The 27917-nt window shown below is 38.7% G+C and overlaps 1 protein-coding gene across 1 annotated transcript in view; it reads right to left on the bottom strand.

The window, feature by feature from the left end:
* The window catches only part of MAP1B (microtubule associated protein 1B), a 71385-nt gene that overhangs the window by 38086 nt on the left and 5382 nt on the right, over positions 1 to 27917 (bottom strand).

Below are 27917 nucleotides of genomic sequence, written 5' to 3'. Positions count from 1 at the left end.
AAGGATATTGCAAATACTATGGGGAATTAATCTCATTACATACTACTAATAGCATTTGTGTGCAGTGTTTGGTTCTTAGATCAACCATAGGTGACCACCTGGTGCCTGGTAAGTAGAAAGCTGCTTCCAGAACACATGCACAGACCAGGCTCTTCTTGGGAGACTAATCTGTAAGCTGCTATGGCTCTAGTCTCCTTACACTTTCTCTCCCACTGAGAAGAACATGTGCTTTTATTTTCAGTTTGAATATTTTTAAGTGAAGGACAATGCTTTGTGAAAAAAGTGGGTTTTTTTAAAGAATCATGGGTTCAAATGCAAAGATTTTTAGTTATAAATTAATATATTGTGATGTTTTCCAGGGCAAACTTCATGTAGGCTTGTCCTCTTGAGTTACCAAATGATTGCATTATCAGCTTCACCTAGTCCTTTCAAAAAGTAAAATTGCTGCAGGGCTGATTTTAAGTACACTCAGGAGAACTATCAGTGAAAATAAAGACATCTGTAAAAGAGAAAATAGGATACTATTTTCTCTTTTAAAGCGCACGAGATGACACATTTATTTCAGCATTGTCTTGCCTGTAAGTATTATAGAAGATAAGTATTAAATTTACAAAGGTATTTTTAACTAGGTTTTCTTAGCAGATACTAATTAAATCAGCAGGGTCATGCTGACTTAAAACAGCCAGTGACCTAGCACACAAATGTGTTTTACTGCAGATTTGAACAAAAAGGATACAGTCACTAAGCAACTGTTTGCAAGCACCAACTGAATAATTAAAGCTGGTTTCATCATACAGATGACACATCATGCTGTGAAAAAAAAATTACCTCTGGCAACTCCTGTTTCTGTATCTGAAACCTAGAAAATTTAGGGTTAAAGCACAAAGAATGGTGATTACCAACCTTTTAAAAAAATTTCAGATCTCTAATCACATCTGGCAATTGATACCAAGTAGCCTCCAGCAAAGGACTGACAAGATGACACATTTCTAAGCGTCAAAATTGAAATCTATAAATGTACTGGGAGAGTATTTTTAATAGAGCTGATGTGATCTTACAGGCATACAGCAATTAAAATACAGTTCTTTCGTTTCATGTGTTTTAAAAGATGTCTTGTATCCATATTCCACCTGGGGATTTCATAAGGACACTGAATTTAAGTGGTATCGCTTGAGCAATACAGAGTGGATACTGGAGGTACAAAGGTTCTGTTTAAATCAGAGGATTTAGAACAGGTTTTGGGCCCTCTCCCCAGCAAGCTTCAGGCTTTGCCTTTGCCTCTGTGCACAGACTGCACCTGAAAATGTGCTTCTGGAGTTCTGAAGTCTGAAGGCGCTCACCTGTAGCCCCAAGGGTCATACTGTTGAAATTATCCTAATGATGTATCTGCCCTGATTAAAAATAAAAAAAATTAAAAATTCGGGAACACAAGAGCCAGAAAAAAGAACAGGTCTTGGGAGTTTCTTAAAAGACAAAATCCAGATAACATTGGAAAAATGCTCAATTCTCACATAGTTGAGAATGAGACAATGTGGTAAGTTCACTAGATAAATGGCAGTTTTGTGGAAAAATTTAAAGTATAAATTATCTATCAATAACGAATACCTACATTAGGATTTATCAAAGTCTCAAAAATTCCTGCAGGCTTTCACCTCAAAAATTCTGCAGAATCTAAAGTGTCAAAAGTGAGAATTTTGTAGCATTTTTGGCAAGACTTCATGGGGATATTGAGAAGATTTAACAACGTGGCCTTGGACAGGCGTGCACAAAAGGAGGTCCATTACAACATACTTTGAAGGAGACGTCTAGAAAAAGCAATGGAAAAACATCTTCCTGACTCAGATATGATGGTATACCATTGTGCATTTTCCAAGAACAGATGAGTGCATGATAAATAAAGGAAGTCAAGTATAAAAGCAGCATTAAGGAAGTCAAGTGCCGTACAAATTCAGAACGCATTTGCCTCAAGCTCTGTCTTACAGCAAATTGTATGCACTAGGTCTGCACAGGTGGCAGGGCACAAGGAAAAATCATCTTTGCTCAAAGGGTGAGATTTCACTGTGTTATCTGATATTCTATATTGCCTGCCTTTCTTAACCTAATGACCATTCTGGAGCCCTCTTCTTCAAAGTCACTGCACAGGTTTTTATTCAGTTTTTGTTTTATCCCTAGCTGATACATAAAATTACTGCTATTCTAAGTTTCTAGCTCACACTCTACCACTCCCAGGATATCCCACTCCCAGGCTCCATATCCCACTCCTCTCACTTCTATGCAGTCCTATTTAGGCTGATGAAAACCTCACCCAACCCAGATAACCTGTACCTTCCTCATTTGCAAAAGAACTGGCACTGAAACAGCTGATTTTTAAACACCCACAAAATGTAAATCTCCAGTGATTATAAAAAGAGCTATTGGTTACAGTGGCTGTCCCCACATAAGCCCAGCCAGGTGGCTAAACCCCATATGCTGCTACTCAGTTTTTAACAGGTCACTGGGCAAAATTTAATTCATTTTTCATAAATGCTAAAGTTAAAACTGAATATGACTGCTGGTAGGCATGGAGTAGGAGATGGTATATGTCCATAAAGAGGTTTATATAATTTCTCCACATAGCTAAGAAAGATAAAATGAAAAACTATATGTATTTATCCTTTCACTAGCACTGCAGTGCTGGAAACATTCAGTGCTTATCCTAAAGCTGCTAGTATAGAGCCAGTTAAGAGGACAGAACCAGAAGAAGACCCATTTATGCATCTGCATGTCATGGGGGTTTTAGAAACACAGTAAGATCACCCTTGATGACAGCAGGTAAGAGAGGTCTTTGGTACTCTCAGGATAGTTTACCTCGGGAATTCACAGGGAGGTTGCAGTTTTGGGACCCATCCTCCATGACAATCAGCAGATTCGCTGAGGTGAATTTACTTCCCCTGCTGGGCCAGACCCATGCTTTCCAGTATTTTAGGAAATCACTAACAGGGTATGAATATATCAGATTTAGATTTCAAAACAATATCTCTGATTCCCTCCCTAGCATCCCTTAATTCACACTTTGACAGTTTCAGCAAGATTGCTGGATTTCCAACACATCTTCTTTGGCCTCTTTTCTCCAAATAATGTGAGATACCGCCTGTGCTGTTGTTTTTAATTTAAGTGACAATGAAGCATGGAATATAGTCCAATCAAATTCGGAGCAGAAAATATTCTCTGGTATGACACTAATATTTGATTTGTTCATCAATAAAACCGTCGTATTGATATTTACAGCTGAGGGAAATGTTTCTCTTTTATATGCCAAAGAATAAAAAAATTTTATGAAAGAATCTCCAGAAAACTGGCACACTTATTTGCAGACTGTCCTTGGACTGGTTGTTATAAAACAAAACCACATGTTCTTTGGCATAGGTCTCATTGTTTATAGATTTAATCTACTTGTTGTTTATGAGTATTAGATCTTGATCTGCAACTTCAAACAAAACCCTGTTGTTCACAGAGGTGAAATCTTGGGGACTTATACTTTATATCATCAAGACTCAGCATGTTTGCTCTTATTTCAAAATATTTATAAAACATCCCATGCAACTTTCCTTTGAATTCCATTAATTGCTTTCATTTACTCAGGGATACTGAGAATTCAACTGGCATTGCCATATTTCATTTAATGCAATAAACTCTCACAAATATCTTATAATATTCAACTGAGTCAGAAGAGAGTTCTTAAAACATTAAGAGTTTATTTATATCTTCAGAGCCTATGTCAGTTTTCAAGTCACATGAATTGTATGCGCACACCAAGTGGATGGAAAGGATATATTCATGAGTAAAAAATTAGTTAGTAGGTCTGACCTTACATTCTGATTACACTGATACAGTTCTCTTTTCCCTCATTTGACTTCTGTGTATTAACATTCCTGTGTATTAACATATCTATTAGATGGTGCTTCACTCTCATTTTCTCTGAATATTGATCTATACCAACATTATTATGCTCACATTTTTCCTACCCATTTCAAGTATCTGGGTACTATCTACTCCACTATTATCAGACTTGTTGTATATGACATTCTCCATCTATACGCATATTTAGAGTTTCTATAGTGCCCTTCTTTCTATTATTTTCATCTCCAAGAAAAACATTAATTTGTTATCTCACCACTAGATAATATACTAAACAATAGGCTCATTTAAATTTAAATTACAGATTGCCATACATCTCCACAGTTTGTGTGGCAGTAAATTCTAAAACCTCCTAAAACACAAAAGATCTTAGTTCTAGATCTGAGCAACTTAATTCCAGTGTTTGAACCTTTCCTGTTCATAAACCCAAGATGTGAACACTGGTCACACAAGTTGCACTACTGAAGTGCAGTCTGATGGCTTGCAAGGATCTCTCTTGATTTGGCCACATTCACTGCTGGACACATGCAGCTCCCGGTGGATTGGAAGGAAATAGGAAAGCAGCAAGAAACCAGATCTGGGCAGGTTTGGCTCTCTGACCTTTTGATGAGGATGAGGTATCCTGTCCCACTTCACACCATGGAATTTTATCTCCTTTGCACCACCAGCATCACAAAATGTTGAGTATGTTTGTGCTGATTAATAACAAAACTGCCCTCATTTCTTCACTTATTCCTTTCTCTTCTTGATCCTTGCCTTCTTTTTGTCCAAATCATAATTTTCATGGACAAGAACTCACATGAGAGGTAAATGAACTGACACAAGCATGCAATCTAAACAAGTTACACAAAAGCAGCATGAGCTGCCCATGAGCCCAGCATGCATTAAGTAAAAGCTTTTAAATGGAATTAATTTTTTACACCACTTCAATTTGGAAATTTTGGGGGCAACAAAAAGGAGGTAAGATTTCACATGTTTGCTTGCATCTGAAAAATCCTGCATGCTTTATCAAAATGTGAATTCTATTGAAAGGGCATTTTCAATTAAAACAAGTTTAGCTAAAACCTTTGAGCAGCTTTGCAATCTTCATCTTCAGTAACAAAGGTCAAAATTACACTTTTGGTTTCCTTGAAGTGTGCTTTCCAGCTCACTCTCTGAGCTCCTGGGAGCACTTACTTGCTTTATTCCTGACAAAACCCCTCCAGGCCACAAGGACAGGGGAGGACAGGGGGCTAGTCCCAGTGTGTGCCACATTTACATTTGGAGTGAGTGTCTCACAGATGCAGCTGCTGGCCTATCGTTTCTGTCATTATTTGCATTTCAAACAAAATCAATGGAAGCAATGAACTCCAAAACAATCTGAAGGTTTACAGAGAAAACTAATGCCTTTTTTATTCTGAATCAGCTTCTGGAATACTGAAAGACTGAAAACTTGGTAAGTCTGCACAGTCCCTAATACCAAGTACCACATAAGGTGAGACCAACAGTATTTATCTGTCAAAAACTGTAATTTAAAAACTCCTACAGCTGGTGGTAACCTAGTTTTTAATAGGTAATCACCTATGTGATTAAAGCCTAGCTTAAATACTTTATGATTCCAAAAATAGTATCATAGAAAAGAAATTGAGGCTAACTAACTCTTTCCATTTTCTTCCCCCAATACCTTATACTGCTCTATCTTTCACATGCTATAAAAGTCTGCATTTCCTGCCTGGAAGTTCAATTTGCAGTTGCCAGACTAATATTTAGCTCAGCCCTACTGCCATATCCTTTAGTCATTTCTCACTTGCATCGATCCACAATCTGAAAACTTGCTTAGGAGTCTAGTGTCAGCTATAATGGAGAAACTGCAGGCAGATATAAATCCAGGTTATGCAGGGAAGTGGAAAAGGCAGGAAAGTCAGAGACAATACCCCATAACAGTCTCAAGTTTCTAACATTAATCCTGTTCATTCTCCCCTACTTCTAAGCAGTGCTGTTATACATGCCCTGCTGTACCTCCAAATGATATATATCATGTCCAAATTCTAAAGAACATTTCTGGTAAAAATCGCCAAACCACAATTATTCCCTGGTGAGTGGGGCAGTGTGGGAGCACTGGGATTTGAAATGGCCACAGTGATCCTGTGGGTATGACATCAGACCTCTAAAGCTAATGGCTGGGACACTAATAGCAAGAGTACTCTGTTCCTTAATGGACCTCTGGGTTCTTCAGAGGTGAAGACTCCTTTAGTACAAATAGTTCAGCATTAGTCCTTCCCTTGACTCCTTCCCCTTACTTCCCCCTCTTCAGCACTGACATAGTGCTAGATAGATAATCTTTGCAGAAAGTGGCAGTACCAAGGTTACTATTTTATCTTCCAGTCCTTGATAGTGAAAGTTCAAAGGATTGCTAGATTCTGTAGGGACTCATCTCATCTCTTCAAAGATGTCTCACAAAGATGCACATGGAAGTGTGTTGACTCACTAAGACACAAAATCAAGGTTCTGTCTACAGAGCATCTCTTGATATCTTGCAGAACAGTTTGTGTGCCACAAATTAATTTCTATCCATGTTGTTTATGAGTGTTTAGGTAATCTTTGCATTTTATAACTTCCTATGCAACTGGATCTTTGCTCCAGTTATAGCTGTTGTACAGGATTTGCAATAAAAATAACAGAAGTACTACAGAAGATAAGATTATAGAATCATAGAATGGTTTGGGTTGGTTAACCAAGCTAATTCTGACGTGGTTCTTGGTCTAGTATTGTGAGTTCAGACATAAATTGTTTATCCTCTCTTTTATACTCCTATATCCCATTGCAATTTACATAGAAATTGCCCCCATGGCACAGATGGAATCTCATGTAAATTGGCACAGCAACAGTAGGTTCACATCTTATGTTTAGACTGCATTTAGCAAGAGGCCCAAAAAATTCTGCTTGAGAACGCCTTTATCAACTAAACAGCCCCGATGAACTGAGTTCTACAACCTATGTGTACAGTGGTGGTCCCAGCATAAACTCTCTGTTTTTATTATCAGATGGATTAAGAGCTGTTGGGAACAGTTGAAAGAAGAAACAGTATTTCAGTAGAATGCTTAAAGCCAAGTTAAATTAAAGGCCTAGGTCTAATTCTACTAATTTAGGTCCAGGCACCTGTAGATGTGTATCTCATCTCATTTAAACTCTTCTCAACAAAATCAGATTAAGAAGACAAACTGGAAGACAGAGGGAAAGTTTAAAAAAACTGCACTCTTAAAAGTACTGTTTTTTACATCTCTGTAAAAAGACCCAAACATGAAAATGCAAGCAAGTGTTTACATCTTTGAAGGATGGGATCAAGCCAAATTTCTATGACCATTAAATGAGTCACCTGAGTAAGAAGTTTAGAAGTAGACCCAAACACATAGTAGCAGAACTTTACTAAAGTGATAGGTACAATTTTTATAATAAAAATAATAAATATTAATAAATAAAATATTCTGCTATGACCATGTAGTAGCAGAACTTTACTAAAGTGATAGGTACAATTTTTATTATAAAAATAATAAAAAATAATAATAAATATTAATAAATAAATATTCTGCTACAACCATGTAGTAGCAGAACTTTACTAAGGTGATAAGTACAATTTTTTTAATGAAGTAATTATAAAAATTTCAGAAGAAAATTTCTTGATTTCATACCTATTCATCCCATGTATTAGCTTTTTATTGTGTCTTAAGATAATGTTAAATAAACTCTTATAGCTTATTCCTGCAAGTGTTTGTGCAAATCAGAACCCAGATTTGCACCCTTCCACAAATACTACCTTTAGTTTGTACTCCCTTCTGCTGCTGATGACAAATCCAATCATATCAGATACTTATCCAGTGACAACTTAAGGACAAATGAAAGATGAAAAGGAAAGTTATTTGGCTACCCTCTCTTACCTCCTAGCATGTCTGATTTTATTCATGCCTGTCTTTTGTGATCTCCTTTTGTACCACACAGAGCTTATCAAGTGACACAAAAATAAATGCGTAACAAATATTTAACAAGACCAGACAAAGGGATTTGCTAAATATAAAGAAGCTGCCTCGTCAGACTTCTACTCTTATCCCTAAGGGTGAATACTGTTGCTTCTGACATCTCTCAAGTTTTTGCAATACCATCTCAAGGGCTGCTGGCAACCAGTGATTAGTCTAGTTCTCAGACAGCTTGAGGGTCAATAGAGAAAAGAAGGCAACAGGTCGTACAGATTACCCTAAAATCAACTTGTGAATGCTGTAATGGATGGCTATAAACACTTCAGGAGGGATAGGCAAAGAAGGAGAGGCTTTTGGGTAGCCCTGCAAGTTAGGAAGTGTTTTAATTATCTTGAGCTTAATGATGGTCACAATAGGGTTCCATAGTGTCTATGGGTAAGAGTCAGGGGAAAGCCAACTCAGCAGATATCCTGGTGCGAGTCTGTTATAGACCCCCAGCCAGGATTAAAAAGCAGATGAAATATTCTACAAGCAGCTGGGCCAACCACCGAGCCTTGTTCTTGTGGGGAACATCAAATTAATGGATTTCTACTGGAAATGCAACACAACAGAGACGAAACAGCCCATAGGTTCCTGGAGGGTGTGGAAGATAATGTCCTGGAACATTGTGAGGGAGCCAGCCAAGGAATGTGCCACAAAGAAAAGTGCTTGTCTAACTTGAGCACCTGTGACAAAGCATCCCACCTAGTGGATGAGGGAAAGACCATGGATGCTGTCTACCTGGACTTCCGCAAATCTTCTGACACCATTTCCAACAGATTTCTTCTGGAGACACTGTCTGCTTGTGGCTTGGATGGGTGCAGAGTTTGCTGGGTAAAGAACCAACTGCATGGCCAGGCCTGAAGAGTGGTGGTGCATGGAGCTACCTCCAGCTGGTGGCTGATCACCAGGGCTGCTCCCAGGGCTCAGTGCTGGGACCAGTCCTGACCAGTATCTTTATAACTGATCTGGATGAGGGGATTGAGTATGCCCTCAGTCAGCTGGTGGATGCCACCAGGTTGGATGGGAGTTTTGCTCCACTGGAGGCTCTGAAAGCTCTACAAAGACATTTGGACAGTCTGGATTGATGTGCTGAGGCCAGCAGTGTGAAGTTCAACAGGACAAATTTCCAGGTAATCCTTTTCAGTCGCAACAACTCCAGGAAGGACTCCAGGGTGGGGCAGAATGACAGGAAAAGGACCTGGGGGTGCTGGTGACAGCAGCTGAACACGAGCCAGGGTGTGCCCAGGTGGCCAAGAAGGCCAATGGCATCCTGGCCTGTGCCAGCAGGAGCAGGGCAGGGATTGTCACCCTGTACTGAGCATTGGTGGGGCCACACCTCAAATCCTGTGTTCATATCTGGCCCCTTCACAGTAAGAAAGGCACTGAGTCACTGGAGCAGCTCCAGAGAAGGGTGACAGAGCTGGCAAAGCGTTTGTAGCTCAAGCCAGATGAGAAGAAGGTGAGTTTCTTACACTGTTGTCTCATGTTCACTCAGTATCATATTTCTGCGTGATTCTCCTATAAAAATCCTGGCAACCTTATGTAACAATACATTAAATAATTTAAGGAAGGCTTGCATGTGGGTCTGTCATGAGCTACCATCTCTGCTTTCTGTGTGGGGCAGGAACAAGTACAAGACAACACCTGGACCCATGGCAACACACATGAAGTGGTCTAGCAAAGGAAATCAAAAGAATGGATATAAACTTAATATAATTTCCTAACAAACAAATTAGTTTTCTTTTATTTCCTCCTGGGATCTGGCTATATTTCTAATCAGAATCCATCAGACATTCTAAGATCATTTGTAGTGTACCTGTCAAAGCTAGGTCATAACCATATCATGGGAATAGCCCAAGAGTTCAGACACAAGTAAGTCATTTTCAGGGATTTTATTTGTAAGCTTGTTCTGAGTGTTTTACCATTTGACTACAGTTTTTAGCTTCCCTTAGGAAAACCATATGGGAAGTTAAAAGTCTCATTTTGAAATGCAAAATTAAAAGTTCACAAAAACACTGGTTTTCAGCTACACTTCTAGTGCTCAAATTGTTTTTGTTTCTTCTATAAATGCAATAAAAAATGAAGTCTCATTTAAAATGAAGTCTCTCTCAGTTTAAAACTTTCCTGTGAATCATCTAGTTCTGGCCTTCACAGTAACCCAGCAGTCTTCATGACAATTATGTATTTCCTGTGCTGCTGGGCTTGGAGTCTAACTAGATGGGAAACCCACAAAAGATGTGGAGTAACATAAAAAACATGTGAACAAGCCCAAGCAAGTGTGACAAAGGGGACAAAGACTTCCAACAGATCAAACCAGGGGCTCTTTGACTCCCTGACCCACGCATCCAGAACAAGGGCACACCTGGATGCTCAGTGGGAGAAGCTCTTGTCTGTGCCTTCATCTCTGTCAGTGTGCATTAATCTGTGCTCCACACAACCATAGGGGCCACATAATGTGGCAGTGTGGCAGCAGCAGAATTACATTTAGATAGAATGGCTTGCAGCAGCACTTGCTAGTCATATTTGATAGTACAATCTGACTATACCAGTTCCTCATATTAATGAAAATTTTCTCAGCTTTCTTTACAGAAACTCAGAATGGAAGTCTGTTAATAAAAGGCACAAAGGCATGGCTTCCCATCTCCTATGTTTCATTAAAGAGGAAGAAAATTTAATATAGAATAATTTTTTACATGGGTATTGTGTCAACTTTGGCCCCAATATCATTTATGCAAATTATACATACACAACTAACCTACTAACTGTTCATGCAGACTAAGCATTCCCGTGCACACATGGTCTCCCACTTGGGGACTGATTCCATATTTGTGCATTTTATTACTTTGTTAACAAATGCAGATATCTTTGTAATTAAACAGACTATTTAATGTTCTGAAGTATGTGACCATGTAAAGATTTGCTGCAATTTATTCCCATTTGTCAGGTACGTACTGTAGAAGGGAGCTGTTAACAAAGGAATGAGATAACAAAAAAACCCCAAACCCAACTATAAAGAAACACAATAATGATTAATCTCTCTTTATCCTCATATATATATTTTTTTTCTGATGACTGATCTGATCAGGTTGTCTGAATAGTAAAAAGCAACTCACCTGGTAAAATCAAAGTTTTAAGCTTTGCAAGAATTTTCCTTCAGTACTGATTAACCTCAAATTAATGTTTGAAGATGACATGTAACATGAAGTATATAATGCACTTTTTTGTTTTGTTTTCGGGAACACAAAATCTATTTCCAAGTCTGAATTTCAGCATAGACTATAAATAAGAATTGTCTCCAGGGGAAAAATATATTACTTTGGAAATAGCAAGATTTCCTTTGGGCTGATATAAGAAAATAAAGGGCTTTTTAAAAGTCTAGATAGAATTTTTTTACTGGCTTTAAAAAAAGAAAAAAAGAAGTAAAATTAAGGCAATGCTAGTTACACTGCACTTTGATATAATCAATAAAAAATTTTTGCTAGTAATGAATAAAGCCCGTTCAGCAAGCCTTTGAGTAACACCAAGGAAAAGAATATTTCCTCTAGCCACCCAAATCACCTGCTTCTTGTTCTTTCAATCAGCACTACAGCCATTCTCTTCTAGGGCTGGCTGCAGGGTGGATGGATGTACCAAATCCAACACTTTGGGATGGTCTTGTTTCCAAAGCCATCTCAAAACAAAGTTGCACAAGAAACACATCCAACCCTTTTTTGCAACATCCAGGATGATTCTGGAGCTCTTTTCTTGCAGCCTTTCCTTGATGATTTTCAATCAGAAAATGCAGAAAAGTAGTCGGCAAACTTGGGTCCCAATTTAATGCCTGTGTCTACTTTGGCTTCTGTGTTCTGTACTTACAACTGAGAGAGCAAGAAAGCAGCTGGTAGCTGTGAAAACCAAGAGGGTAGCTGTGAAAACCAAGAGGGTCTCTGGCCATTCCCATCTTAGGGGGTTGGCCATTCCCGTTCAATGCTTGAGCCTGTCAGAAGGTATGAGCAAGTACCACAAGAGGTCTGAGCAGACCACAGCTCGAGCCTCATGGATTAGTGCCTGAGTGCATTTTGATGGAAAGAGCACACTAACGGGCAGAAAATGAAGGAAAAAATGAAAAGAAATGCCTCCCTCCCTCTTCAAGGCTTCTTCCGGCAGCAGCCACAAAAACTGGACTTAATTAAATCTTAAGGAACTGAAGGACATTCTTTCAGCCCATGCAGAAGTGAATGACATGACAGTAAATTTCAGCCATTTCATTCTTTTTTAGCCAGGGGGGACATCCAGAGATGGCACAGAAGGTGAGTAAAAGCCATCTAGTCTGTCTGTTTACCGCTGATCTCCCCCTTGATATATTCCTGTCCCTGTTGTTCCTCCCCTGAGAACTGCTGTCACATCACTCCCTCGCTGCCTGAGAGGATGGTGTCTGCAGCCTGAGAGGCTGTGCTAGAGCTGACCTACTCATTGTCTGGCAGACAATACTCTCACAGGCAATTCCATTAGCAATATCCATCTCAATGACAAAGTACATCTTTTATGTGTCTGGTTTCCAGCCACATAGATCTAAGTGTTATTCTGGGTCCCTTTTCTTGACATTGGAAATCACTGACAAAGTGCAAGTTGTGTTTATTGCCCTCTTTCTTTCAGCCTTCTCATTGACAGAAGTTTTCCTTTAAAAAATGTTCTATATGCGTTGGTGGTAAGGACACTGCTCTGGCTGGACTAAGAGAACTAATAACAATAAGCTTTCCACATAAGGCCCACAAAAAATAAAATTATCTTTGAAATGTGAAGATGCATTTCAAAAACATTAATATTTCAAAATTAGGTTAAGAATATTGAGAAAGGACCCTTGTATGTTATTTGAACTCTGCACTTAACTTCACATTATTATTCTTGTTTAAATGAAAAAAGTAATCCAGTGAAAATTAAATGAGTAATTTTCATGTGAAGGCCTCTGGGCATTATAAAGATTCACAGCATAAAGTGTCATGCTCCTTCATAATAAATTGATCTGAGTAAGGTACTAAATATCTACTGCCTTTATAACTGAAAAACCATTTTGCATCACCAGTTTCTGGAACAGACTGACAACCAATTTTGTCCCTAAATACACAGCCACAGATTCATGCTCCAGCATCTTCCAGTGGCAGCATCCATCCTCCTATACATTGACAGGCAAAATAACCCTGATTAAATTAATTTAGAGTCTTCAACTACTGTCGAGCTCATTAGCAACCCTCTAACATTGTATGTTCTGAAGATATATGCTTAAGTGCAGTAATTGTAGGTATTGGTTCATTAGCAAGTATGATCAACATGGGTTATCAAAAACATTTTTCATGCATAACAAATAGAGCAAATTGCTAAAACAGTAAAAGAAATATCTAAGATCTACAGCAGGTTCATGTGCATGATGTAATAATTTGTTAACATAATTAGAAGCAGATTTATAATAACTTAATTTTCCACCTTCTTTAGTCTAAAGGAGACCAAGGATACTGCCCTGCTTTCTGCAGAAAGTTTGTGCCCTGGCTGGCAAAATGTCAGGTGAAATCAAGACTGTGCAATGAAGAAAGTGTTCTTTTAGATGTGATAGACTCCCTTTAGAAATCTTGCTGATTGCACACAGGCTGTGTAATTATGGGCACTTGTGAACTGTACTTCATTACAATGACAAAGTGTTGGCACTGGTGAGACATGTAACCCTCCCAGTATTAAATGAACACAATTCAAGTACGCTTTTAGAATCACCATAATAATTTGGAAAAAACCAACACAGGCCTATGCTTAAGAAACATGGTAGCATCACAGTTGCACTTTTCCCCCCAAAGATTAAAACAAGGAAGTATTTATTTCCTCCTTCTTGGGCAATAGAAATCTCACGATTTTTCATTTTTTCTCTTGACTAAAGAAATCTAAATGTTGCCATCAGATTTCCACTGGAAGCTTCTGTTCTTGCATGTTATAGGCAGAGGTGCAGTATTTTCATCTTTTCCGTATGAACCACAATACATTTTAAGTTTGGCACACTTTAATTTCAAAGGGAATTACACTAAAAGGAGAACTATTACTAGATGTCAATGAATGGACCTATGACTGATGATAGTTCAAAGTTGTAGAGATGCATAAGTATTCTTTCTTAGCTTAAGACAAAAGCACTTACCTATGCAGAAGAGAAATAAACAATGGAATCGTTGACACTGCCTTCATTGGGATCAAGTGCAAATTTCTGACTGATTTCCAAAAAGAAAAATTTCACACACGGGACTTGTTCCAAATTCATTTATATTTGAAGGCTCCAGCAAAGAAAAGAGAGATCCATCTATGCTGTACTAGTCGAATCTGATGTATCTGCCAGTTTGAGCATACTTTTTAAGGTTCTGATTATGATCTTTACTGTATCTTTTGGAATGGTTACACTTACACAAAGTTACATTACCGTGCAGTTCATAATTCATTAAATAGGGAAATGCAAATTTAAAAACAGGTACATTTCTACTATACAGTATTACAAACATACATTCAATAAAGCCATACACAAGGAAAATGCACAAAATTTTAAGTCTTTCACTTTGACATTTTCTGCTAAAATGTTCTGATTTATAGCTTCTGTTTCAAGACCTTTGTGAATGTTCATAAATGAGCAGAATTTGCATATTGCTCTAACATGTCCCCAAAAGGGGAAATTGCTTCCCTTGTAGAAAACACTAAAAGTAATTTGAGAAGAAAAATCATGGAAAGAGAATGAACAATGACCAGGTCATACAAGCTCTCCTCATTTGGTGTTTATTGTATGGCCCCTGTAAACCCAGCCGCTCACATAAGTGTTTATAACTCTAGACTATGCCACACTCACCTTTCACATAAAATCTGGATAATCAGAATTTATTTAATGGAATTATGTGGAAACTTCTTCCCACCATAGTGCTTGCAAATTACCCCACAGCTACATATATTTACAATTGGGCTTGATAATTTTTAGCCAATGCCTTGATCCATTTGACAACCTCCCACTATGCTCTGCAGTGCTGCAAAGAAAGGGAAGCAGTCCCCAAACCCAACTCCCTCTATTAAACCTACGTATCAGAGAAGAATAGCAAAGCAGAGAAATGCAGATGAAACTAGAGAGAATACATGGTCAGTCAGTGTTAATCCTTTTTAATATTCCACTTCCCACCAGAGAGCCTTTAATTGTTTCTGAAATGGCTCTAGGGCTTCTGAATGAGCAAACCTGTCCAACAGAGCAGATATTTCTTTGAAAAAAAATCTCTGTAATAAATATTGATCTATCACAACCATAGATAATTCTGGAGTCACGGCAATCTCTTCTTGCCTAATTAAACTGTGCTAATATGAAAATGCGGGCCAGGCCCATAAGGCACATCAGATCTGAGGGAGTGTGGAAATGCCTGGAAGTTGCAAGCTTTGGGCAGAGAGGCAGAAAGGCACAGGAACTGTGCCTGCATGCTAATGAACTCCACCAGATCGTAATCCATACAGATGCAATTTAAATTCCTTTCCACATCCTCAGCCTTAAATTCTCCTAATTAACCCGAAGCCATGAGATAAGCAGCTATGCAGAGTGGGGGGGATGGTTCAACAGAGGTGACAAAAGGCAAAAGACTACTCCTTGCCACTTCTCTTTCCTCAGGATTTGAAGGTTGTGTCAATCATTAGGCCGAACTCAGAGGGGTAATCAAAATGTCATTTACTTAATTTCCCCATGACATTTTAACTTTTACCTTATAAGCATTCCTGGATTTAGACCTGGCAAAAATGTTTAAGCAATCACAAAACACACACCTCCACAACCACGTGGCAGCACTTAAAAGCATTTCACTCCCACTTGACAAGAAGCTTTGTTAAAGATGGCAGGCAGTATTTCACCAGCTTGGCTTACAGTTTTTGTAGAGACAATCAGCTTCCTATAGATGTTTAAGTCTATTAGAAGACAATTTATTTCCAGCTCCAGCACCATGCAGACTGGCAAGGATACCATAGAAGAGAAGTGCTATACTTTATTTTGGGTGGTGTCACAGCAACCCAGCAGTGTTGCATGTTACTACAGGTAGAAACCTGATACAAACCAAAGTTCCCACAGCCATTTCCCTCAAACTCCATAGATGACATCTACAAACTGCAGTTGTTCACAAGCATTCCTAGGATCTACAGACTGAAATTCTTCAACAGCAGTCCAATACTGCCTTAACACCTAACAGGGTAGATCCAGAGAGACTCGTCTGTTTTCAATAAAATTCCTCATAATTTACACTCATTCAAAAGCAGAATTTGTCGAAGTGTTTTTTAGTGAACACAGTAAGACAAACTGCTGTCTATGCTTTTGGGCATTTTCTGGATTTCTTTTTTTTAATTTGGCTTTGTTTGTTTGGGTTGTGGTTTTTTTTTTTTTTTTAATGAGTAGTAACAAAGAGCTGCTTTCAGTAAGCATTGAGAGCCCTGTTACTCCACCGCAATTTAATGAGATTAAAAGTATTTGATTATCCATTCACCAGTATTTGCATATATGAAAAGATTTTGCCCATGCAAATGTATCCAGGTGTTGTTTAATAAAAAGGTTCTCATGAGTTCCTTTTTTAACACTACTCAGCAATTTCACAAATGGCTAATCTCATCTTTCCATCTCTATTACTGTTATTTTCAAATCAACTTGAGTGATCCCTTTAGTGTTTACATTTAACATCTGGCTAGTATCTTACTAACTTACTTGAAGAGAGTTGGTGTCCTCATTTTGAATTTTAATGAAGACCACACCGCATAAATCACTGACATTAGATTCCCTACTGGTATACTTGGCCTTGATGGAAAACTAAAAGCCATTACATTACTGCAATTGAATAATCCAAACCGTGGGTCATACACAGCATCTGAGTATGACTGCCACAGTCAAGTCTTTACATAGTTCAGGGGCAAAATTAAGAAGTAAATTTCATGTCTCTTGATTTATGATATGGCTCGATTTATGATTTCTGATTTGAGATATGTGCTCTACAGTCACTTAGAAACTGTGATTTTCTTTCCGTCTCTGAGAAAGGAAAAATGCCACACTGGGACTTAACTTGTATGAACACTTACAAGTATTTTTAGATGGACAATATTGATTTGCTTTGTCAAAGTACCTGCTACTGTACTCCTATATTCCTAACAGAAACTAATAGCACAGACTGAGAGAGGGAAAAAACCTGAGATATACTAAACTTGACAAGTGAGTCAGACTCTACTTGCTTAGGTCTCAGGTCTTTTACTCCATGCTGTGCTCTGAGACAGAAGGGCACTATTCCAGGTCTTACAGTAGTTTATACTGTGGCTTCCAAACAGGAGACTCTCAGGCCTCTTGGAGATACCCAGAAAATGCAGAGAATACATGATCTGTCAGGCTGATTTTCTTATCTGTATCTAGAGACATGTTAATTTGTGCACAAATCTAGCTGTATGTAATGATCTTGCTTTTTTCCCTACTAGCTCTGCAGAGTTAATATTAAGCCATTTCATAAAATGATCACTGTCTGTGGTCTTCAATCTGAGAAAGTTCTTGACCTGAATGAGCTTTTCCTTCATTGACACTGAGAGATCTGAAGATTGCTGAGCTCATTTCACATGGAGGGATTCGTCTTTCACAGTCAACAGAGTTGAAGTCTCTGAAATTTAAACTCCCAGCAAGATCTCAGAGAAAAATAGAAACATATGTCTCACATCAAGAGCTAAGACATAAAAACATTACAGAAGTATTCATACTGACTTTAGAATGTGATCGTTTACTGCACAGCAGTGGGCATAGGCATTGAGAATGCCATTGCTGGTAAAACAGCATGAAGGAGCACAATTCCTTGTAAGGCAACTTCCAAAAACGGGAAAGGTTTAGAAACATGATGTGGATGCTCAGTTGTTTGGTTTGGGTTTGTTTGGTTGTTTTTCCTTTTTTTTTTTTTAATTTAACTGCTAATTTGAAAGTTTTCTGGTTTTTTTTTCAATAAACTAGCTTTACCTGCATGATGAATTTTACATAGAAACTTAGGTGGGAACTTTGGTTGTTGAGCCAAAAGAGTATTACACCTTTATTTTGCAGTGGAAAAGACTGACTTTTGAAAATTGTAACAATTTAACAGACATCATACATAACAAGGGAGCATGAATAAAGATGAAAGACTGAGATTGCTTGTACTTTCTTGTTCTTCTGGAGGGGAAGTCATATGAGGAGCAGCTGAGGACACTTGGCTGTTCAGCCTGGAGAAGGCAAGGCTGAGGGGAGACCTCACTGTGGTCTTCAACATCCTTGTGATAGGGAAGCAGAGGGATGGGCACTGATCTCTTCACTCTCATGACCAGGGACAGGACTCAAGGAAGCAGCATGAAGCTGAGTCAGGGAGGTTTAGGTTGGATACGAGGGAAATGTTTTTCACACAGAGGGTGGCTGGGCACTGGAACAGGCTCCCCAGGGAAGTGCTCACAGCATCAGCCTCATAAAGTTCAAAAAGTGTTTGGACAATGCTCTTGGGCACATGGTGAATGTGGTTCCTTGGCTGTGCTGTGCAGGGCCAGGAGTTGGACTTGGTTATCCTTGAAGCTCCCTTCCAACTTACCAATGATGGTATGATTCTATGATTCTGTGATTCTCCTATCTCACTGGATCTCAAAAGTAATTCTCAAGAATTTTTGAACTATTTGGTGAGAACATGGAAAGTCTAAATCTCTACAGTAAAAATTGGGAAAATAAAAAAAAATCAAACTCAGAAGTGAATCTATTTGTTAATGTGCCATCACCTAGAGCAAATGATTCCAAGCTTTCTGTGGCCACTTTGTGATTTGACCAGTGGACAATACCTGTCTGGTAACTTACAATCCAGTGATTGTTGTCATAGGACTACAGTAAGACAGATCCACAGAAGCCATATCTCGGCTGGTCTCTGCTGAGTTGAAAACATCTTTTCTTTCTCTTTTTTTCCCCCCTCAATGATAATTGATGAAGTGTTTTATGGCATCCAGTTCCACAGCCAACAACCAAGTTACCTAAACTATCTAACAAAAACCAACTGGTCTAATATTTGCCTAGTGTTTTCTGAGAGTGTCCCATCTTTGCAAGCCAGTCAGAAACATGGGACAGTACATGGGAGTAAGATTTGGTGGAGTTTAGCAAAGACTTTGGGCTAAATTGGATTTGATTATTGCTTAGACTAAGTTAACAATCACTGACAAAGAGATGTCCATCTGCTCAAAAGAAAGACCAACAAAAAAGTTGGAAGGGACAGAGGTCAACTCCAACATATTTAATAGCCAAGGAAAGCCAGAAACAAAAGAAAAAACTACAAAACATAATTTGTGAGCAGAGTCATCCCTGACCACAGCTTTTCCTAAACTCATATCTTAGAAAGTACACATTTATTTACTGTCAGCTGTGGTGCAGCTCCAAGAAAGGCAGTGCACCTGGAAGATCCAAAACTGACAGGATGCCATTCACATTTTACTACTAAGTTACCATTACTTACTCTGACATATAGGAAGGTTCCAAGAAGAAGAGCATGGATAAAAGAAGGTAAGTGTCATCTTGGATGAACACAAGCTTCTCTCAAGTCCTGAAAACTTCTGCTAATTTGAAAACAGCATTTCACCCATTTCAGGAAAGAAAGGAACAGGATACAAGGCTTAAAATAAGCTTAAGAAAATAAAAAAACTATGGAAAATAACATTTTTAAATGCTAGTGTCACAGAATAAAGTCTTTGATCTCTGCTGTGTCCATGCCCTTTCAGGGATACCAAAGCTGTCCCTGAAACAAGGCAGTAGAGCCCTGTTATCTCAGAGCTGTGGTGAAGGTCAATGCTGATGTGGTGAGACTTTCCTGATGGATCTTCTGAGAGGCCCATCACTGGTGAGATCATTCTTCTTCAAGGGACTGAAGTCTGGGGCTGCACTCTCCTGGATGGAGGTACCAGCTCATCTGTGGCTGTCAGGCTAGCTCCACACAGGACTGCCCTGCATACCACTCTTTCACTTCCAATTGTGAAAGAAAGATCTTAGGGTGCTCCCTGCTTTTAACATCGTCCCTGACTAAAGATCTAGACAAAGGCAAAGGCAAAAAGTGTTGAATCTGCCAGGATTGGAATATTGCCCTGAATATAACACGCTGAATACAGCACACAACGGCTACCCTGGAGAGCAGCAGCACAGGCACTGTGTTAAAAACTCACTTGATTCTCAGAGCACTCTAGGAATACATGAGGACACATGTAATTACATAGATTATCAGCTGTCTCCCGACACTGCATGAAAACATACTCCAGTTAGGAATGAAAGGCAGAGGAGCTTTAACTATTCAGCATGTATGTAACATGCTGTGTGAAACTGAAAAAAGTAGAGATACACAAAATAAAGTGAATCTCTAAGTGTTCTCCAGTTCTTTGCAAGAATCTGATTCCTTGGCCCAGAATATACTTTCAATTTAAAGCAATTTAATTACAAAGGGAGCCCACAGCCCATGAAAAGGTCCAGAAATTAAAACAATACCTTTTTAGGTATGTAGGGGTCTAATGAATGGTTGCATTATACTGTCCAAGAGACTGAACAGTAAGTTTATAATGCTTAAGGAAATCTGCTGGCTTGGCATTCTTGCTCTCCTTCCTCTGATTTCTGTCTACGAATGGCTGTGGAGAACCCACAACCCACACCAATTAGCACAACTCAGTAAATGAGCTTCCCCCACTCAACAGCTCCTAACAGATTAATACTTTAAGATCCTTCAATTCATCACAAAATGAGTATGTTGGCAAAGTCTCCTTTCACACGATAATCCTCTGCTTGACATACAATGACACCATCCCACCAAAGCTGAAGACAAAATGTGATTCTTGCTATAATTACAGGCTTTAATAGGTACAGAGGGTTGTTAGGTGCAGAGCAAGTACTCTCACTAGGGAGTCTTCAAGAATACAATTGGTGCACCCAAGCTATTTAGGCCATTGAGATGGTCCTATGATCAAAGACATCCATCTCTACTTTTTACGTAGTAGGTTTTACAGAGATAGATAAGATAGCAGATTGAAACATAAAAGGAAAGGAATTACTGAAAGAGTGGACAGGAAGATTAAAATATGTAAAGTTGCTGGGAAATGGTAAATGTACAAAAACCTAATTAGTATTGAAAAATATTTAAATCTTCCATGTCTAATGAACTTTCAGAATTTGATCTTTGCTGCTAGTAATGCTAGGTTTGAAAAAAATCAATAGCACTATATAAATTATTATGAGAAATGCCATTAAATTATTACTTTGAGACAAGCATTAAATCCTATCCCAAGATACTTTTGAAGGCTTACTTTCTGTATTTGTTTAAAGTACTGGCCACATACAAAATACATAGTTTTTTAAAAGTTTTTCCAAATGCTGTGCAAGTTCTAGAAGACCAGAAAAAGTACAGGACACAGTCTGAGGTTAAGAAAGCATGCTGGAAGGCCATAATACCCATGACAGGATGCATTCTACTTCAAAGCCTTAAGATCAGAAGCAAGACTCCTGTAGTTGGCCTCTCTTAGGGCTCTATGAAATTTCATCCCATTTGACTTCAAGAAGTTAAACAATGGTGTCAGCAAAAAAAAAAAAAAAACCAAACCTGACTGGACACAAATACCTGCACACAATGTCATGCTCAGCAACAAAAGCTAGTGTAGAAGAGGAAGGTGGGGTTTTTAGTTACTAAGATGGGGGCTGTTCAGAGACTGGCTGGGCATTACTTTGCCTGTATGAGGTGCTGAGCAATTTTCTTCACTGTCCTAATTGGTTTGGTTTTGGTTGTTTCTTTGGTTTTGTGTTCACCTATTGGCTCGGCTTCATCTGGACCAATGAGTTTTCTTTTGCTCTTTCCAGTCTCTCAGGTGTGGGGGAGATACTCAATCCCCCATAAAGAGCTTACAAACCTAGGAAAGCTTATTTCATTACTGAAGATGTGGGAGCCAAAGCTCAGATCACTCTTTTCTTCCGAAGAGACTGAAGAGAAGAACTGCCACAACACTGGATCAGCTTCCAAAGGCAGCCTTTAATAGTGGGGAGTTAATTTCCTGGTGAAATTCTGCATAGTTCCTTAGAATCACTCAGAGATTATACAGTCTAAGCATATGGCTTTGCAAGAGGTTTCTTTTTTTGTTTTTCTTTGGAGGGTTCTTTTGTAAGGTTGATTTCTTGTTTTAAATAACACCCCAAGCTTTCCAGAGTGGCAGACAGTCATAATGTCCCACACATAGCAATGCATGAGACAGGGGCAGAGGGACACAGGACAGTGACTTATCTCACCATTACAGACAAGTCTTGAAGTACTAAAATACTTAAAATTGCAACACCAAAACAATACTGAAATTCACACGAGTTTGTTTATGAATTGGTTATTAGTTTAATACAATTTTTTACATGCAATCTTTTATCAGCAACTGGTTTTGAATCACAAACAGATTAAAATCTGCAAATCCAGGTCATGAGAGTCACTGCTTTTCTTCTCAGCTCTAGGAACAGATTACCACCAGCAACTACAACCCCAAACTAACCATCTTGTATTTTTGGTGGGACCATCTGGGGGATTGATGCAAAAACACGCACCTTCTTCAGAACTACCCAGCTTTCTATTTGGGACTGACTGCAGTGCTTAACTCGTCTACTCACAGGGGCTGTGAGGTACTGTGGAATACTCCTGGCCAGCAGAATCACACGGATTGGCAGCCAGTGGTACCTCTTGTACCTGTCTCTAGAAGGCAGATGGCATCTGGAGCACTAGTAAGTCTGATAACAGTAGCCACAGTGTCAACTCTCATTCTACAGATGGCAGTGGGAATAAACATGAGCTCCCCATTCCAGCCAGTCTGGAGAAAGGGTGTGCCTCAGCTCTTCTTACTTGGGTTCTACTTCTGAATACAGGGGTAGGCTATCCACTTCAAATGAAGTAATATTTTTATCTTCCAAGAAAGAAGATAAAATGTTAACTTTTTTTTGTAATTATGGGGTATTTTTGTCTTTGTTCTGACTTCAAAATACTAGATAATAATTTCTCTAATCCAAAATCCAATCCAGTTATTTCAGATGCCTTTGGATCAAGTCTCTTCTCACTATAAAGTCCAATTAAAACCTTTAATATTTCTCTCAAGTAACTGACAAATTAGATAAGAAAGTAACAATTCCACTAAAGTAAAGCATGTAAGCCTTAACAAAATTAAGAAACGCAGACAACTGACAAAACATTGCACATGACAAAAAGAAATTAGATTTTTAAAGTGGCAATGATACTCTGGTTACATATTTATCATAAATCCATGATGGAAGAGATGAGAGGTAGGTCATCTGTAAATGATACTGGGCAGAGGTCAGAAATAAAATACTGTTGAAATTTTCAGTTTCATAAATCCCACACAGACAAAATGTTAAGAAAAAGATTGAGGAATCTCATAAGCAACATATTAAGAATTATAATTCTATCAGAAAATCCTTAACAAAGTAACCTTTGTGAATATACCTGTGAATATATAAGCATATTAGGTATGCATAATTTTCATTCTAATAAAGAGGAATGGGGATTCAAATTTCATAATGCGGTTAAAATGCTATCATTATTCATAACTAACTTAATCCCATGCCTTTGGTAGCTGCCTCACACAAGCCAAAACCTGTTCCCATAAAACAGGGGCTGTTCTATGACAATTGAACTTACTGTATTTAATTTTGACACAAGGCACTTTAAAATAACCTCTCACTAATTTTGCTGATTCACACTAACAGCTTAGCATCAGCAGGTACCAGTGTTTTGGCAGCAATGCAAATGCATGCTAATTTTCTTTGAGATCTTTCCTAAAAAAAGCAGAAATGGAAGTCAATGCCAGAATGATTGTCACATAAGTGCAACACCTTACTCACTGTAAAAAAGATGATAAAGAAACTTATTAGACCATCTCTAGAATTTTAAATAGTACTGAGAAAAGAAGGCTTTGACAATTCTTGTATCCAAACACACGGGCTATCACATTGTAATCCTCTCCTGAAACACCAAAATCCCCACAAAAAGCTCAGGAGCAGTCCAGAGCATATGCTCCCATCAAGATTCTCCAACAGAAACCAGGGGCTGCTGGCTTTGTGCTGCTTCAGCCCGGGCCACTGGCAGCTGCAGGTCACCCTGCAGGGACACCATTTGCAGCCACTGCAGCATGAGTCAGCTCAATTATCTTCTCCAATCTGCCTCCATTTTCCTTCTTTCAATGCGCAAATACTTTGAGACACAAAGCAAGTCTAGCAGCCGACTAAAATTAACTTCCCCAAACGTATATTGAGCTAAAATGATCCCACTCAATAGCTACTCCAGCTATGATCACTGCCTCTAAATACCTGAAGAATCATATTTGTATCATGTCCCTAAATGGGCATACCAGGCCACCTGAGATCTTGAGCAAAATTCATTCCTAGGCAGTTAAGGCATTCTGACAGCACCTGAAAAATGTGGTCTTGACTTCCTGTCTCTTTTCCCTTTCTTTCATTTCAAGTAATGGGTTTAGCTCAAGGACCTATGTCCCGACTTGAAGAATTTTGATGAACTGCAGTTTTCAAGTAAATCAGCATAAAACCCATGCTGTTCAGGATTTCATTAGTGATCCACAAGCTCACATGGCAAGTTACTAGGTGTGCTGTTAACTGGTTTTAGATCTGCTTTGACAAAGGAAATGGGACTAGACACCACTTTGTCAAAGTACAGACCTGTGAACATTGCTGACTAAAATTCCCAGATCCAAAAATTATCCAAAGGTTATGAGCAGCCCGAAACAGTAACTTTTGAAGTGGTAACTGTCAGAAGGGAAGTTGTTAAGGCTTTATGGAACAATGACAGTATCATGAAGCAAAGACTTCTTAGGAAGCCTGAAGGAGGCAAGCCCACTGCTGCTGCTGATGCGGATAGCTGCCAAGAGGAAATAAAACGTCTTGCACTTTGCCAAGATCCCCTTTGGCTGCAGGCAGGCTGGCAATAAAATAGTCCTAGGCACAGGTAAGGGAAGGACTCACTTGAGTCAGCAGTTGGCCTCTGCATTGGCTAATGGGCAACAGGAGGCCTCCTGGTACTATTCAGATAGGAAATGCATAGACATTCCTGATATCCACAGGGCAAAGTACAAAGTAGCCACAGTACATAGCTTGAGCAGTATTTATTAGAAGGTTGGGGGTGATCAACTATTTAAATAAAATGGATTTTATCTAGACAAAGGCTTGAATATGCACCAATGCAACAGTTAAGTGTCTCCAGATGGAAACTGACAGATAAAATATGAATGTACAAGTCTTACAGAAGGGCCCTCAACAGCTTCAACCTACCCCACCCAAAAACATGGTCTTTTGTGAGGCTGCTTTATGCAGCTGAAACTTTCTTGTTAATTAAGCAAAGATTGGTAGGTACAGCTGCAATTTCAAATGAGCTCTTTCCAAGACTCTCCACTTGTTCTGCCTCACTACCAGATGCACATTTCCTTTTCCAGCTTGTACATTGTTTGCATTTTTTTTTGTCCTTTTCATATTACCATGAAATGGAAGTCATCAGTACATGACAAAGAAAACAGAGGCACTACTGGAATACCCCTTTAAAGTCATGTTGCCTGTTGTCATGACAACCATTTAATTAGTTGTGTTACTCATTTTTCACCAGCACCTGGCAACATCACCTCTCCAAGATCTGTTGTTATTAAGGAGTCTGCTAACTCAGCTGCTTTAAAAGGCTGCAGAAAAGATCTGCAGGAATTTCCATTCTGAATCTTATTTTTAAGGAATCACAAATCACTCATAAATTGCCCAACAGCTGAATACAATGTGCACAAATATTACCGTGACAACCCATCCCCTCGAAAAGAACACAAAAATAGTCTTGGTATCTAACCATGCTCCCTGCAGTGCCAGTACCTACATTGCTATTCACTGCACAGGGAGGGGCATTAGACCTTACATTCTTTAAGTGAAAACACACAAAAATGCTTCTTCGGCAGACGATCTCTTGCACGTTTTTCTTTTGACATCATAGGCTTATGGCATGGGGACAGGCCCAGTTTCCTCCAAGCTTCCTTTTACAGAAAGATTGCTACCCTTCACATTACTGCTGTCCATATCCTCAAGCTGCTCTGGGAAGCACACAAGCGTGTACTGAGCCACCACCGCAATTACCATAATTAAACATAATAATCAAACAGGCTCCAGTCAGCCAGCAGCCGGACCTGAGAAAACCAGGAGCCTTCCTCAAGAGTAAACTGTCCCTATGAGTGAGCTGCACAGAGACTTCAGACTCAAAGGGCTGGGAAAAAAAAGGTTGTTTAATTACATTCCACAGGCAATCCCATCGCCTTGGATGAATACTTCTCTTGGACAAAAGGTCACCTAGTTACCTAAATTCCATTTCTGAGCTTGGGACCATAAAGGAATACATACTTACAATCATCTCTTTGAAAGTCCGCCATCACAATGGTTGAACACCCAATATGTAATATTTGGGTGCTGTAACAAAGTAAACATTCTGACATCTTATTAGAATGTGGCAACAAAAAAGCCTTCTCTCTGCCAAACAGCAGAGGGGATACAAAGGAGTCTCATACAGAATTCAACATCAGAGAACAGCAGAAAGAAACTGAAATAACTCTCTGATCTGTACAGTGGGATTCCGGAGGTACAAATGCACTTGTCCACAAAATTTTAGATGAGAAGTTGGTCAAAACAGATAGTTTCATCCCTTGTTATTGCCTTTATTCAAGTTTCAGTCTCCCTTGACGCTTTGAAAACACAGATTCTGGCAGTTTATTGTTTAAAGATTGAGCAGTAGTGAAAAACACATTCATTTCTGCTTGTCAGAGATGTTGAAGAATTACAGTCACATGCAATTAAGCTAGAATTCAACACAATGACAGATTAAAAAGTGAAGTCTAGACAAACAAGGGGGAAAAAAATCAATCAAAAATACAATTCCCAGAGAAAAACTCCTAAACAATTCTATATTCTTTCTGCTGAAAAACAGGTGCATAATCTTATGTTATTTGCTGTATGAAAGTAGAGTATTTATTTTATTCTAATTCACACAGTGGTATTAGAATGTCCTATCTAATAGAGGCAGCAAAAATACTAGTCATGCTTTAGTATTTTTGCTACAGGAGCAATATAGGATCTTTAGGATTTTAAAGTAAAACAAAGATAGGGCAAAAATGGGATACACTGCATTCTGCATTTCTTAAATTCCCTCTCTGTAAAGCAAAGCAACAAATGTCACAGAGAAGTTGAACTGGCTTTGTGACATTTAAAATCAAATGAAAGACAAATATTGTTGGCCACAGTTTACATCCACGTAAATAAGGGGCTACATGTCTTTACTCAAAAATCTTCCTGCTGTGTATTGTTTTATTAGTTATGCTGGTTTTCAAACCAGAGGAGTAATCATAGAAATATATATTTTTTCTTAACCCTGGCAGGGCTTCACTCTCTAGATACGGGGAGATACAGCAAAAACTGCTTTAACATATGCTGCAAGAATAAAAAATTAGTTTCACAAGACATTTTTGTACTTTATTTAAAACCATCAGATCAATGCCATCATGATAGAAAGGCATCACAGTCTCTTTGTAAAAAATGTATAGCAACTGACCTTGGGAAGGTGATTTAGTAGTATGATACAAAATTTCATAGCCTTTTTTCACCACACATGAGAGATGTTCCAGAAGCTGGAATTTTTAACACTTGTCAGCGGTAGGTTGTACTGTATGACAGCACTCAACTGCATATGGCCACCACGATTTCACCAATGACAAAAACCTTTACTGCTTTGAAAAGGTCACATATGTTCAAATGAGAAACCTGATTAAATTCATCCATACTCATTCAGCAATGGTCTTAAGAGTAATGAGATCTTAGAAAACTTACCGAACACTTGATTCTCATGAAATCAGAGCAAAACCAAACTTTACACTCCACAAAACCGGCAAACAAACTTTCAATTTATTGAATGAATCCTCTTAAGGGAGAATGAGCTTGGAAAAAAGGCA

The sequence above is a fragment of the Serinus canaria genome, chromosome Z, assembly GCF_022539315.1.
Source record: "Serinus canaria isolate serCan28SL12 chromosome Z, serCan2020, whole genome shotgun sequence".
NCBI classification, from domain to species: domain Eukaryota; kingdom Metazoa; phylum Chordata; class Aves; order Passeriformes; family Fringillidae; genus Serinus; species Serinus canaria.
This window is presented reverse-complemented; position numbering and strand designations above follow the sequence as displayed.